The following is a 13,902-nucleotide window of genomic DNA, read 5'->3' on the forward strand; positions in this document are numbered from 1 at the left end:
TATTACACCGTATATGATTTCTCAATAACGATGTGATATACAAGGTGCCGATATTGTCTTATAGTGTACGCAGGAGCGTTTTTAAAATCAGGAAGGGTCAAAGTACCGCTGGAACCTAAACTTTGGTTTTCAGAACCGGTTCCAGACCTGGATCCGAAAACCCGGTTCCAGAACTGGATCTTGAGAACCGGTTCCAGAACTAGATCCGAAGAACCGGTTCCAGAACTGGATCCGAAGAACCGGTTCTAGATCTGGATTTGAAAAACCGGTTCCAGAACCGGATCTTCTAGAACCAGATCCGTTCAGACCCGAAAACCGGTTCCACCAGGAACCGGTTCTGTCCATCCCTACTATAAAGGCATTTCAGAACAAGCAAATGAAAGACTGTTTTAGAGCTATAAATCTTGTAAATATGGTTTCTGTTTTATCCGTCTGAATGGAAAGAGTATGTCACGTCACATAGACTCATGCACGTCGACTATGTGGGTGATCTGGAGGTCCAGCACCCACAAAAATAATCTTATTTGTGTGCCGCACCCAAGGGTTTTTAGTTTGATAGAAACAGAATAAAATAAATATTTCTCACTTGCAATTATCAAAAAATAATAAGCAATCAAAACATTGAGATTAAAGTTAAAATTTCTAAGCTCTAAAATGTAAGTGTTTGTTTCAAATGTGTTTGTGCAAAGGCAACCAAGCAACACAGTCCCACTTTCCTTGTCTATCTCTGAACTCGTCAAAGGCAGTCCCCACAATAAAGAATGGAAATGTATTGTTAATAGTATCGAGCACAACCCTCTATGATAGTGTTCACAAAAGATTTTAACTAAATGAAGATTAATCAAAAAATATCGAGACTCTCCTGAAAATATATACCATATCCCGCTATTGATATGCGCCCACGTAACTTTTGGAAAGTCGGCGCCGTTGCACAGACTGCTTTAGACAAGGAGAGAAGTAGAAGGAATGAGGAGTTGGTTTGAATACCAGAAATACTTAGTCGATCGAGACGTGTGTTTCTGAACGAATAAGCACACGGTGCAAGTTTGTTAGTAGTTTGGATTTCAGCTTTTTATAATATTTTCTATGCCCCAAACTACCCGTGCTTTTTATTCTAGCATTTCCTCGTTTTGTTATGTTTTAGATTTTGTGATGGAAATAATATGAGAAGTTTTATTAATACTGTACTACAATATTAGTTTTGAGATAATCACTGGGGTAATAGTATACATGAGAACCCCCTGTCTTCCGTGCGCGAGGATACTTCATATTATATATTTATACGTTACCAAATTAAATCACTGCGTTGTCTTCATTATATGTGCTTAACATTCTATTTTTACTTTCTAGAATAAATTTTGTTGATTTCGATTCGAAAAATGTTAAATATTTTTAAATTTATATCGTGATGCAGACCAAAATCCTTGTTGCATATAATGTAATGCGCTATAGCATATAAAGTACAAGGGCAAATAGGTACGTTCTTTTTTATTTTCGTATCAGTGGATAAGTAAATTAAAGTGGGTTTGTTACCCCCTTTCTAAGTTCGTAGATACTCAATGAATAATCCCTAAAAGTATGAGCGTCCAGCTTCTTCTGGAACTCAGACGGTCTTACGTATACTATATCCATCACTGGTCATCTGGTCAGTGTTTTAGACAGGACCAGGTTTTAGTTCTGTTTCTGTAGCAAATTTCTTATTAGGCACACCGATTTATCACCGGAAGTGGCTGGATCCACACCCAAAGAGAAGAAAGAGACAAGAAACTATCAAGGTGTGGATAGTATTTCGTATATGACGTCATTATAACTTAAGCCAATGAAATTTGTTGTATGATAGAGATAAGTTTCGGCATGGTTTCAGCGGAAAATTTATAGTTGAACGCCATTGTTTATTGTTTGTATTGGGTGTGAATTTAATTTTCAGTTCTTTTTTCGAAAAATTATTTGTCGAGACTGAGTGAAGCATGTTGCAAACAACGCTGTATAGTTTATGTTCAGGTGTAGTTCTAATTTTGATAGTTATAATTTTTTCTAAACATTTTTTGAAATTATTTATGTAATGGATCTACCAAGAAATGTGACTAGGGCTCTTAGAAACTTACTATTGTGTAGTGTGTAAAAGTTAATATGTATGTTTTAGAAAAGTAGTTACTTATTAACATGAATTGCCTGTTATTGTTTTAAGAATAAAATCGTTTAAGAATTAAACATTCGGTATGTTTTTGGAACTGGGGGATCTTTTCTGTATTATTTTATGGTTTGGGTAGGTTAGTTTAGGTCAGGTTAGAATAGGATATTTGGGGCATTACTCGAGCAGACGGTTCTAGCAAATTTTCACACGTTTATTGCAGCCACGAACCAACTAAAAAGCACGAATGCTATCTAACCGAGTATAACAAACCCCGAGCAGAGCGAGGGTGTTTGTCCGTAGGGAGCAGGCGCGTCAGCGACGGGTAGAGTTCATATTCTTAAGCGAGGATAGTGGAGAAATACATAAATTATCCGCAATAATTTTTACGTGGTGATTTTTATCAGAATTCTACTTTCTTCCTATATTTTCTGTTTTGTTGATGGTTTAGGCTAGGTTCGGTTAGGTTATGTTATGTTAGTAATTACACTTACGTAACATCAACTCATTTCTCCTGTAAACATGGTGATTTTACCCGATTTTGGCCCCCTAGTTCCAAAATTATCCCAGACATTCGTGTCTAGGACACGCGCACAAGCTTATAGAGAGCATTAGAAAGAATTATTGAAAATCTAACAAAAAATATTTAAACAATTCCCTACTCTTACAAAACATTGTGCATGGTAACATGATATGCAATCGGCATTACTTGAGCAGACTGTTCTGTCAATTTACATTTTAAGGTTAGCTTAGATTAGGACGAAAAATGTTTCGCCATTTGTGCTGTATCGCGAGACCATATAACATTCGAAAAAAGAACAGGCCTATGTTTAGCAGAAGGGATCCAACACTTTTTTCTAAAAAATGTTACAATTTTGGTAATTTCTGTTTGCATTAGATTAGGTTAGTTTATATTATGTTAGTGGAGGGGTCCAGCATAATTTTCCAGAAAATGATAGAATTTTGCTGATCTCCACTAATATTAGGCTAATTCAGGTTACCTTACATTAGTTTAGGTTACGTTATGTTACGTCTAAGTAATTGTATCATCCATTTCTCCTGTGTTTTGTGCGTGCTTCTGGACCCCTTCTGCGAAACATACTCGAAAATAAATACCAAAATGTATTACATTTGGTTCCGTTGGTTAGATTATATTAGCCTAGGTTAGGTTCAATTACCTTCTAAAATAGATGCGTGGAAACGTTTATGATTTGTAATAAAAAATCACTATTTGCAAATAAATACGGGGTCTTGTTTAGCGATGGAAGAACCAGCTGTTCAACCTACTATTTTGCGATACTCTACTCAGATTCGGTCGTTTTATGGTTCCATACGATAAATTAGGTTAAGTCACCAATATTTAATTCACATGGTATTGCCGAGCGAGCGTTAGTGAGTCAAGGCGTGTTAGAGCCCCGCAGGCACGTTGTTTTCTGTCTTCGTTACCAAGAGTTCACTTTTTTTCCCACATAAGTCACTCTAAAGTTTAAGTTCGGTAAACTAGAAGTAATTAGTTAAAATTTTCATAACACTTTACTCGATAACTTTCATAAAACATCGATTGCCAGTTTTTGCCCCCCCCATCTCTAAACAGTTAACAAATATGGCGTTCGGATGTATGACAAAAACTAAGGTGCAAAACACAAACCATCTTGTGCTAGATAACCACTAAAAAGCACGATTGCTATCTAATTGAGCAGTCAGTCCAGGGCGAAGCTGGTGGTCCCGCACGGGGGTGCGTCCGAATAGAGTAGGCGCATTAACGATGGTGGTTATGCGAATGAGCGAGGGTAGTGAAAACAGATGGTTTTTGGAATAATATTTGTTATGGTTTATGCAATATGAGTTTTTAATTATTGGAACAGATTAAGGATAGTCCGTCATGAAAATTACGGTAGTTGTATGGATAAAATGAATGAATACATATGAAAAAGGATTGTGTAGGATACTAAATTCCACTATCGCAGGAAGTTTTCAGAATGTAGGAAACATTTCATGTTTACAAGTGTGAGACAATTACAACTGGGATTAAAATGATTGCGTGCATATCAAAGACGACTGTGTAACAAACTAATACCATCTGCAAAGTATTTCTGTAACGATGTAGGAAACTTAGAGCTCCCTCGTGACTAAGCGGTTAGCGTACGCGCCTTTGGTGTGGGAGACCCGAGTTCGATTTCCGCGCGAGCTCATGTGGTTCGGAGTACACGTTAAATTGCAGGTCCACGTCTTATATAGCCTCGCTGCTCAAAGGGACGCTCAACTAAAATCTATTCTAATCGATGTAGGAAACTTGTAGTTTTACTTTACAACAATAGAGCTACTAGTGTGAAACCAGTACAGGTACTCTAGCCTATGAGATTCTAGGCGATATCAAGTGTTTTTTGCGCTGTCTTTGATTATGTGCATTTCCCGTCGTTGGCGCGCCTGCTTCCTGCAGAGGGGCCGCGGTGGCTCAGTGGTAGAGCGTTCACCTCTGGTGCTTGGGGTCCCGGGTTCGATCCCGGCCCCCGCCAAGTGAACTTTGTGGTGGACAAACACCGTGTGCGTGGGTTTTCTCGGGGTTCTCCCGTTTCCTCCCACTTTCTTCATTCCACCATTTCATTCATTACTCATCATCACCGTCTCCTTTAGCCTAACCGGCATAACCGTGGGACGTAAAACTCAAAGATTTCCTTTCATTTTTTGCTTCCTGCAGATCCAGTTTTTCGTTACCCCGCAGGCCACCTAGCACAAGTTAGCGTGTGCTGTTTCCGCGATCGCTTTTGTCACATACTTTTAAACGCGTGTTTATGCCTATAAGGCAAAATTGTCGTAGAGTGAATCTTCACTCATGAATGCAAATCCTACCTAAGAAACAGTGTTTAAGATACTATAGTGAATTTCATAATACTATAGTGAATTTCATAATACTATAGTGAAATAATTGAATATAGTAAGATATTACGTACTAGGATAGCGCATAGTCATTTCTAGGGCACATTAGTTTGTACACATATTGTGTTTGGTGTTTATACACGGAAATGAACGTTTTAATTTTACGTCGCATGTTTATGCCCTTTGGGCTAAAGGAGGCGTATAATTAGAAAACAATGTATGGAATGGCAATATGGAAGTATCCGAAATAACCCGGAGAAAACCCACGGACACGGTGCTGTCCACCACATCGAAATAGATTTGGCGCACCAGAGCTATACAGCCAATCCACCATGCCTTCCTCGTTATGTACTAAGTATTAAATGTTTCCTATGAGTTTTACAAATTCTGCTATTCTTAAACTTAGTGCCCGCCGATATAGTTATCATATATAGTATTTTACCGTATGTTTCTTGCAGCTACATTTACTGTTCCTTGCAAAAGTGTGAAAGGACGCTAGATTTGGTGTGCCCTCTCATTCTGAATAGTTAACACTTTTGTATATTTAGCATACCATGTTTTAAATTTTTGTATTCCACCTCTTGCAAACCAAGTTCATGAACAGTATGGACTATTGTAGTGCGAATCACGACGGAGGTTTGAAATCAGTGCACTAGGTGGGTACGCAGACCATCATGCAGGATAAATCCTTACAATATAGGCCATTTCTACCAACTTTTTCAGCTCGAGAAGAGTGGAATTACTGGACCAAACCACCAGTTTTGGCTATTTTGCTTTTATTTAAAACTGTTCTTGGTATTGATACTCTACATAGATTTGTTTTAAAGTGTACCGCCCACGATAATAATCTGAGGCTAAGAAAGACGCTAATCATGATCACAAACGAAATAGTGCTATGATGAAAGTAGGAGAAACCCGACAAAACTTACCCACACGGTGTTTGACTACCACTAAGCCCACTTGACGCAAGCTGGGTTCAAACCAAGCATCCACGCACGAGAAGTGAGCACTCTGATATACATTGATTAACTTGCTCTGGTTCGTTTGCATGTGCAAGGATATATAATCACTTACGGAATAGTAACGACAGTCCATAATCACAACTCTTTTTACGAATTCAGTAATCTGTTTCAGATGTAGTTCAACTATGAACGGTCTTATCTTGTATCCCGAATGTTTCGAGACTTTCTATGTTTGAGTTGTTTACTATATATCGTAAAGCATCGATCAACAATTATTTCATTCTACTTTACTTTCTAATTATTTGCATATACTGTTCTACTTTGTACGCTCGGTCGTTCCAAAGGAACTCTTATTATGCACGTGTTACTAAACAATTCATCCGTATCTCACGGAATAGGTATTTTAACTACACGAAGCTAAATTGAGTCAATACCTATAGGTGAATTGTAGGAAATCTGTATAAATCCTTGCACGGAAACTTAAGTTTTGCTATAATTTAGCTCCAGCCCAAAAGTATGGAGGCCACAGTGACTTAGCGGTAGAGCCCTCACCTACGGTGCGTGGGGCTCTGGTATATTATAAATTATAAAAACGAAATTACGGGTAGATCTAGATGCAAGGAACACTTGAGTTGCATATATTAATACTATTTTAATCATGAAATCGTAGTAATGTAATACAGTGAAAATCTCAACTAATGGCTTATCAGTATTAAGTGGGTACGCTAGCTTGTTTCATGCCATCATAGGCAGCTATATAATCGAAATGTAGTTAGGAAATTGTAATTTTGTATAATGTCAGTCGTAAATGTTAACTATGAAACTGTGTTTGTAAAGCGACAATGAAACACTCAATTGAAATGATATATCCACGTCCGACAATCAACTAAAAAAGCAGTAATTGCTTCCAGTTATTTTAAAAAATCTGTGCTTTGGCATTTCAAACGTTTATTTGGTAACACTAAACCATCGTAGAGACTTTGCATACGTATATGCTTCAATATCTCCTGCACTTTTGTAACCCTTATATATAAACATTCATGTGTGTAATGTCCGATCCCGTCCACTTTTCACTCATGAGTAGTTGATAGGATAGTTCGTCTGTTTACCTGGTGTACTTATTTTGATTTCCTTGAATGTGATTTTTTCCCCTACAATTAGTACTAAGTGTATAATTTTATTTATTTATTGTTACATATAAAATATGAAGTACGCTGTTTTTTCGTGCCCTGCACAACAGTGCGTGGGTTCCTGTCGCCACGGCATGGCGCGTCCTCAGGTTGCGGATCGAGGAGAAGGCCTCTAGATATAGAGGTTAGCTGCGAATATATTGAATAAGCAGTCGCGGACAGACGACTAGGAATGGTCCTCCAGCTTGGGGGTTTGGGTAAGGCTAACACCCTCATCCTGTAAAAAAAGGTACTTGTTCAGAAACATTCACAAAAGCCTCGGACAAGGACTGATAACTTGGCACGACATCAGCAAAAGAAAATGGACATGAGATTTGGAACATGGAATATTAGAAGTCTTTATAGGGCAGGCGCGTTAAAATCTGTAACGAGTGAGTTAGAGAAATACAGGATGGACGTAGTAGGAGTTCAGGAAGTTAGGTGGGAAGGAAATGGATCTGAGAATTCCGGAAATTTTACGTTCTTTTACGGAGAAGGAAATAAAAATCACCAGTTAGGAACAGGGTTTTTCGTTCACAAACGAATATTACCAGCAATTAAACGGGTGGAATTTGTTACTGACAGACTTTCTTTTATTACTCTTAAGGGACGGTGGTGTGATATTATTGTTTTAAATGTACATGCTCCAACTGAAGATAAGGGTGACGATATAAAAGATAGTTTTTACGAAGAAGTGGAACGGATATTTGACCAAATCCCGCGATACCATATGAAGATTCTATTAGGGGATTTCAATGCGAAGGTAGGACGAGAGGATATTTTCAAACCGATTATAGGGAACGAAAGTTTGCATAAGGAAAGTAATGACAACGGTGTTAGACTCGTGAACTTTGCAACATCCAAAAACCTAATCGTGAAGAGTACAAAATTCCCACATCGCGACGTTCATAAATACACTTGGACATCACAGGACGGAAAAACACATAATCAAATTGATCACGTTTTAGTAGATAGAAGAAGACAATCTAGCATAATTGACGTCCGGTCGTTTAGAGGGGCTGATTGTGACACTGATCACTACCTGGTAGTAGCGATAATACGGGAGAGATTATCGCTGAATAAAGGTAATATTCAATGTCCGAAAACGGAGAGATTTAATTTAAAGAAATTAGAAGAGAGCCAGGTAAGAGAGGAATACCAGATTGAAGTTTCGAATAGATTCGCGGTTTTAGAAGACTCGGAGTGCACTAGTGTTGAGGATACTTGGATTGAAATTAGAGATAGCATTAAAAGTTCAGCAATAGAAAAATTGGGACACGCGGAAATACGTAGGAACAAACCATGGTTCGACCAAGAATGCATTAAACTAGCAGAGAAGAGAAAACAGGCAAAATTACGGTGGCTACAAAATCCGAATGAAACAACTACACAAAATTTCGCAGATACCAGGCGGGAAACTTCCAAAACTTTTAGAACAAAGAAACGGGATTTTTTGAAAGCTAAAATTAAGGAACTTGAAGATAATAGTAAAAATAAAAATATTCGGGACATGTATAAGGGGATCAGCGAATTTAAGAAAGGCTATCAACCTCGTGCTTATATATTAAAGAAATCTGACGGAACAGTTCTCACCGATACGGATAGCCTCTTAAATAGATGGAAAGATTTCTTTGACGATTTGCTGAACACGCAGCCAAAAACTAATGTGCGTGGAGAAAAGGAGATACACACCGCAGAACCGTATATTCCAGAACCCAATCGAATAGAAGTGGAAGCCGCTATAAAGAAATTGAAGAAACACAAATCTCCGGGTGTAGATGAAATTCCGGCTGAGTTAATTTTAGCTGGAGGCGAAAAATTGTGGAACAAGATACACAAACTCATTCTCCTTATCTGGAACAAGGAAGAATTGCCACAAGAGTGGAAAGAATCAATCATTGTTCCAATTCACAAGAAAGGCGACAAAACTGACTGTAATAATTATCGAGGCATTTCTCTTCTGTCAACATCCTATAAAATCCTTTCAAATATTCTGTTAGCAAGATTGACCCCATACGCAGATGAAATTATTGGAGATTATCAGTGCGGATTTAGACGAAATCGATCAACTATCGACCAAATATTTACCATTCGCCAAATACTCGAAAAGAAGTGGGAATACAATACCCCGCTACATCAACTATTTATTGATTTTAGAAAGGCTTACGACTCGGTTAGGAGAGAAACATTATACAACGTTCTTACAGAACTTGGAATACCGAGAAAGCTAATTAGATTAATTAAGATATGTTTAAGTGAATCCCAAAGTAAAGTCCGGGTAGGAAAATTTTTGTCCACGAGCTTCCACGTCGAAAATGGCCTGAAACAAGGAGATGCGTTGTCGCCATTATTATTTAACTTTGTGCTGGAATACGCCATAAGGAAAATCAAAGATAGCAACCAGGGCCTAGAGTTGAACGGCATTCACCAGGTTATGGCATATGCTGATGATGTAAATTTAATAGGGGATGATAGGAGAACAGTAGAAATAAATGCAGAGATCTTATTAAACGCTTGCAGGGACATGGGTTTAGAAGTAAATGCAGAGAAAACTAAATACATGGAAGTGCGTCGGGACCGTAATACAGCAAATTGTGGAGGCGTTAAAATATTAAATAATACTTTTGATAAAGTGGATACTTTCAAATATTTAGGATCAATATTAACAGACGAAAATCATATTCACGAAGAAATTAAATGTCGACTAAAAGCAGGGAATTCGTGTTACTATTCGGTTCAAAATCTCTTGTCGTCGCGAATTCTGTCGAGGAATTTGAAGCTTAAAATATATAAAACGATAATCATGCCTGTTGTTCTGTATGGTTGTGAAACATGGTCGCTTACTCTGAGGGAAGAACATGGACTGAAAGTATTTGAGAACAGGATCCTGAGAAGAATATTCGGACCCAAGAGGAACGAGAATGGGGAATGGCGGAAGCTTCATAACGAGGAACTACATAGTTTATACGGTTTACCCAACATTGTTAGGGTCGTCAAGTCTAGGAGGCTTAGGTGGGCAGGTCATGTAGCTAGAATGGAAGAAAGTAGAAACTCTTTCAAAGTCTTGACTGGTAGACCCATAGGAAAACGACCATTAGGAAGACCTAGGCGCAGATGGGAGGACAATATTAAGATGGATCTCGCAGAGATAGGAATACAAAGTAGAAACTGGATGCAATTAGCTAAGGATAGAAGTCAGTGGAGAGCTTTTGTGAACGCGGCACTGAACCTCCGGGTTCCATAGGCCATAGAGTTAGTTAGTTAGAGTTTAGCACAACAGTGCTCGTTCAAGGTAACAAGAACCGACTATGACCGTAAACTTAAAATGTTCTCATATACATGCAAGGATTACTTTTATTATGAGTGGAGAATCTATCCTGGAAATTCCATCCACCAACGAATGACAAAATTCTTTGCTCTTGTTTCATTATTCTTGTGTTCTTATAATGGATATATTTCTATATATATAAATGACCTTCATACATGTAGATTCAGTTCCGTGGGGAATGATTGATTATTTGGCTAAATTAAAATCTAGCACAAAACAGTAATTTACTAAAAGAATGTATTGATGGAAACCTCAAGACTTTACATTGTGTAAGAGAAGAATTTTATATCTGTAAGTAGATTGGACATATTTTTCGATAATGTAAAATTTTAATTTCACTATGTGAGTTTATGCTGGTCAGATGTTCGTAATGCACGATCATACACATTCATCTCGTATATTTGGAAAACGTAATCAGACTACGTTAGTTTAATTCTTTTTAAATAATTTTCTGCTTTAAATTTTGAAGTACAAAAGAGGGTAGTTGCTCTTCTCGCTGGTTCAACTTCAATATTTCGCTCTTTTCTGGAATCATTCCTGAATCTCAGACATAATATTAGCAGGAATCTACTTTTTGATAACATTGTTATATCACTTCATAAGCTGTAAATAGAAAAATCTGCACAAAGTGTTCTACAGTACACTTCTGTAAATTATATTCACCACTCCTGAGCTTCATGCCGACTTTTTCCTTCACAGGTTTTGAAGTGATGTAATAATGTACTCAGAAAGTATATTCACGCTAGCATTACGCCTGCATTTTGAGAATGGTTCCAGAGAGGATCGAAATTTTGTGAGAATAATGAATTAAATATGAATAACAGTTATGCGTACAAAGTAAGATGTCGAGTTTTAAACCATGTACCCAAGAGCACAGTTTAGTAACTATAGCTACTTTAAGTATTGTAATTTCAAAAGATTTCAGTGCCATGCCTAATTTTGGGAAGTAGGTAAATAATACGTCTTACTCATTGTCGAAAACTGAAAAAATTCAAACTCGAGACTACATTTTTCATAAATGTACATAATTTACGTGTGATTTGTTATTACAAATATGTAGTGCTGATAACTATAAATCATACTTTGCTTTCTTCCTGGTGTAGTAGCAGCACGCGTGTTTTTGGCAAGCGAGGTATCGAGTCGTGGGAGAGCATCGAACGCATTGCAGTGGTTCCAGATGCTACTTTAAATTGTAGGTCTCGTCTATATAATCTAGCTGCTGATAAAAGGAATAAATACAAATTAAGTAACCAATCAATTTAGATTGTTTGTATTCTTCCGGAGATAGAAACAACACACAATAGTACTGTTAGAAAAAAAGTACAAAATTAAGTGTTTATAGTTATAAAATTATTTTGAATTTTAATGTGGTCTTCCCCTTCGTGGTGATGTATGGGAATGCGTTTTCTTTTCTTTCTTTCTGTTCTTAACTAATGTTTTCTAAAAATATCTAGCTTCGTTGCAACCTACATGAGTTTTATATTTTAGTTTAAATGTCTCTCTGCTATGTGAGTTAACTGGGCTATTTATAGCTAAGCTAAAAATTGATGTGGTAACAAAGAAGCGAAACATATATATTACAATACGATCCACACTACTACTTACATTTGTGTTCAAAACTTTACTATACTGGTTTTTAATGTGTATCCTGACGCTATATCCTAGAAGTGTTATTGTGTTCCAGGTGGAACATATTTTTGTGTAATGCGTGTGAAGCGTACGGATTTCGAACGCAGTAAGTTCTGTTTTTCTACATCATATCTCCCTGTGTTTTAATGCAATTTGTTTCCTTTTGTTCCCTGATGTAGGTCAACGCTGAGAATTGCGCCTTTATCGGGTACAGAACCTGGGTATTCAAATTATGTGGGTACCTGAAGGATTAATACAGCATATAGGGTTTAGACAAGTACTTATCTAGTTTCCCCCTTCAAGTAATGGAGATTATATTTTATTTTCCAGTGATTTCTGTCTCTGCGCTCTGACCTTCATCTAGAAAAGATCCGTTAGGTTGAAACTTCTACAAAGTTTGGAACTCATATTAAACTTCTATAAAGTAACAATTTAAAAAAGAATCTGTACATGGTATTGTTTTATTTCAGAGTAGATAATTTTTGCATTTGTTACTAAGTAAAACTAATAATTAATGTTTTTTACAGGTGTAAGAAGAGAAACGTATTTGCAAAGGAGCTAGCAAATCATCTTGTGCATGAATAACTGCTTCAAAGAATCTTAATACATGGTACTTTATGAATATTAATTTTGAGTACTCAGTGATTTTAGTGATAAAGGCTCTTCGGCTTCAAGAGCAGGCGATGTTCCCTCTTCCATTTAAAATTCATCTTTTTATGTGGATCATATCGAAATTATCGGAAAATGAAAGCGTCTAGGATCCATAAAATGTATCTTGATTAATAAAATGTGTTCCCTGACGACATCTCAAATATATATTTTGTGTTTTATCTGATCGTTGTTGACTAACCTGTTTGTTAAAACACAAATTATTTTCTATATAGTAGTTCTGTTGATCATTGAGTATTAACTATTTGTTTGTTTACCTCTCCGTGAGTACGTTACTAATTTTTTCTTTCCACATTTTAACTTTTTCATATACCACTATTTTCTGAATAGATTGTGGATTGTTTTAACTGTTTGCAAACTGTAGGCGAATCTTAGGGCAAAACTCGTTACGTTCTTAATGCGTTGTAACCAGCAGAAAATGGAGAACGTTTCAGCTGTTATTGGAAGAAGTGCTTTTGTACAAGTGATTGGGAAATTTAAAAAAAATAAAAATAAAAAAAAACTATATAATAAACTAAATTTTCAAACAAGGCATAAAGGTTATAAGTTTAAATTAGTTAAGATATATGATGGACGGAGACCCGTTAAACTATTTTTTTATGATAAGTATGTCGGTGTCAGGATTAGAAATTCTAAGTCGGGAAGTTTCCACCTGATCCTAGCATTTGCACTAACTGGTATCGAATTTCTCAATATCTCGCAATAACTAGGCTATTTGGTCAAATAGAAATCAAAAGACTTCTTTTGACTATAAACTTCAACCTGGCAGAAGATATTGCAGTACCAGCTCTTCCTTGTGTAAGAGCTTCCTTAGAATAAGTAATAAAAATTATTGCTCACTTGATGTCATCTATTTATCGTTTATTGCATTTTGTTTATGTGTAGGCAAATAACTAAACAAGTAGCTTCCATTGTATGTGATTTTTAAAAATAATAATAATAATAATGGAGTATATTCTGAGTTTATAACTAAGAAATCAGTCATACTGAGAGTATGCGTCTTGAAATGACGTAAGTAGTTCTCTATGATGCAAAATATATCAAACTTCATGTGGTTGGCTAAATAGAAAACCATGAATTTGGTAAATGTACTAGTTAAAAGTACATTATTCTTAAAAAATAAAGTGCTTTTCCTGG

At 36.6% G+C, this 13,902-nt stretch overlaps 1 protein-coding gene and 1 long non-coding RNA gene across 2 annotated transcripts in view; both read left to right on the forward strand.

Moving 5' to 3' along the window:
- Nucleotides 1-13,902, forward strand: part of AsnRS (asparagine--tRNA ligase) — a 129,956-nt gene that overhangs the window by 29,022 nt on the left and 87,032 nt on the right. The gene's annotated exons all lie outside the window — the stretch shown is intronic.
- LOC145666632 (uncharacterized) lies at nt 1,832-12,784 on the forward strand. Its single transcript, XR_014127798.1, has 2 exons — nt 1,832-2,001; nt 12,624-12,784. It is a non-coding gene; the product is annotated as an uncharacterized LOC145666632 (long non-coding RNA).

Source organism: Thermobia domestica, chromosome 12 (assembly GCF_964235325.1).
Source record: "Thermobia domestica chromosome 12, izTheDome1.hap1.1, whole genome shotgun sequence".
Taxonomy (NCBI): Eukaryota; Metazoa; Arthropoda; class Insecta; order Zygentoma; family Lepismatidae; genus Thermobia; species Thermobia domestica.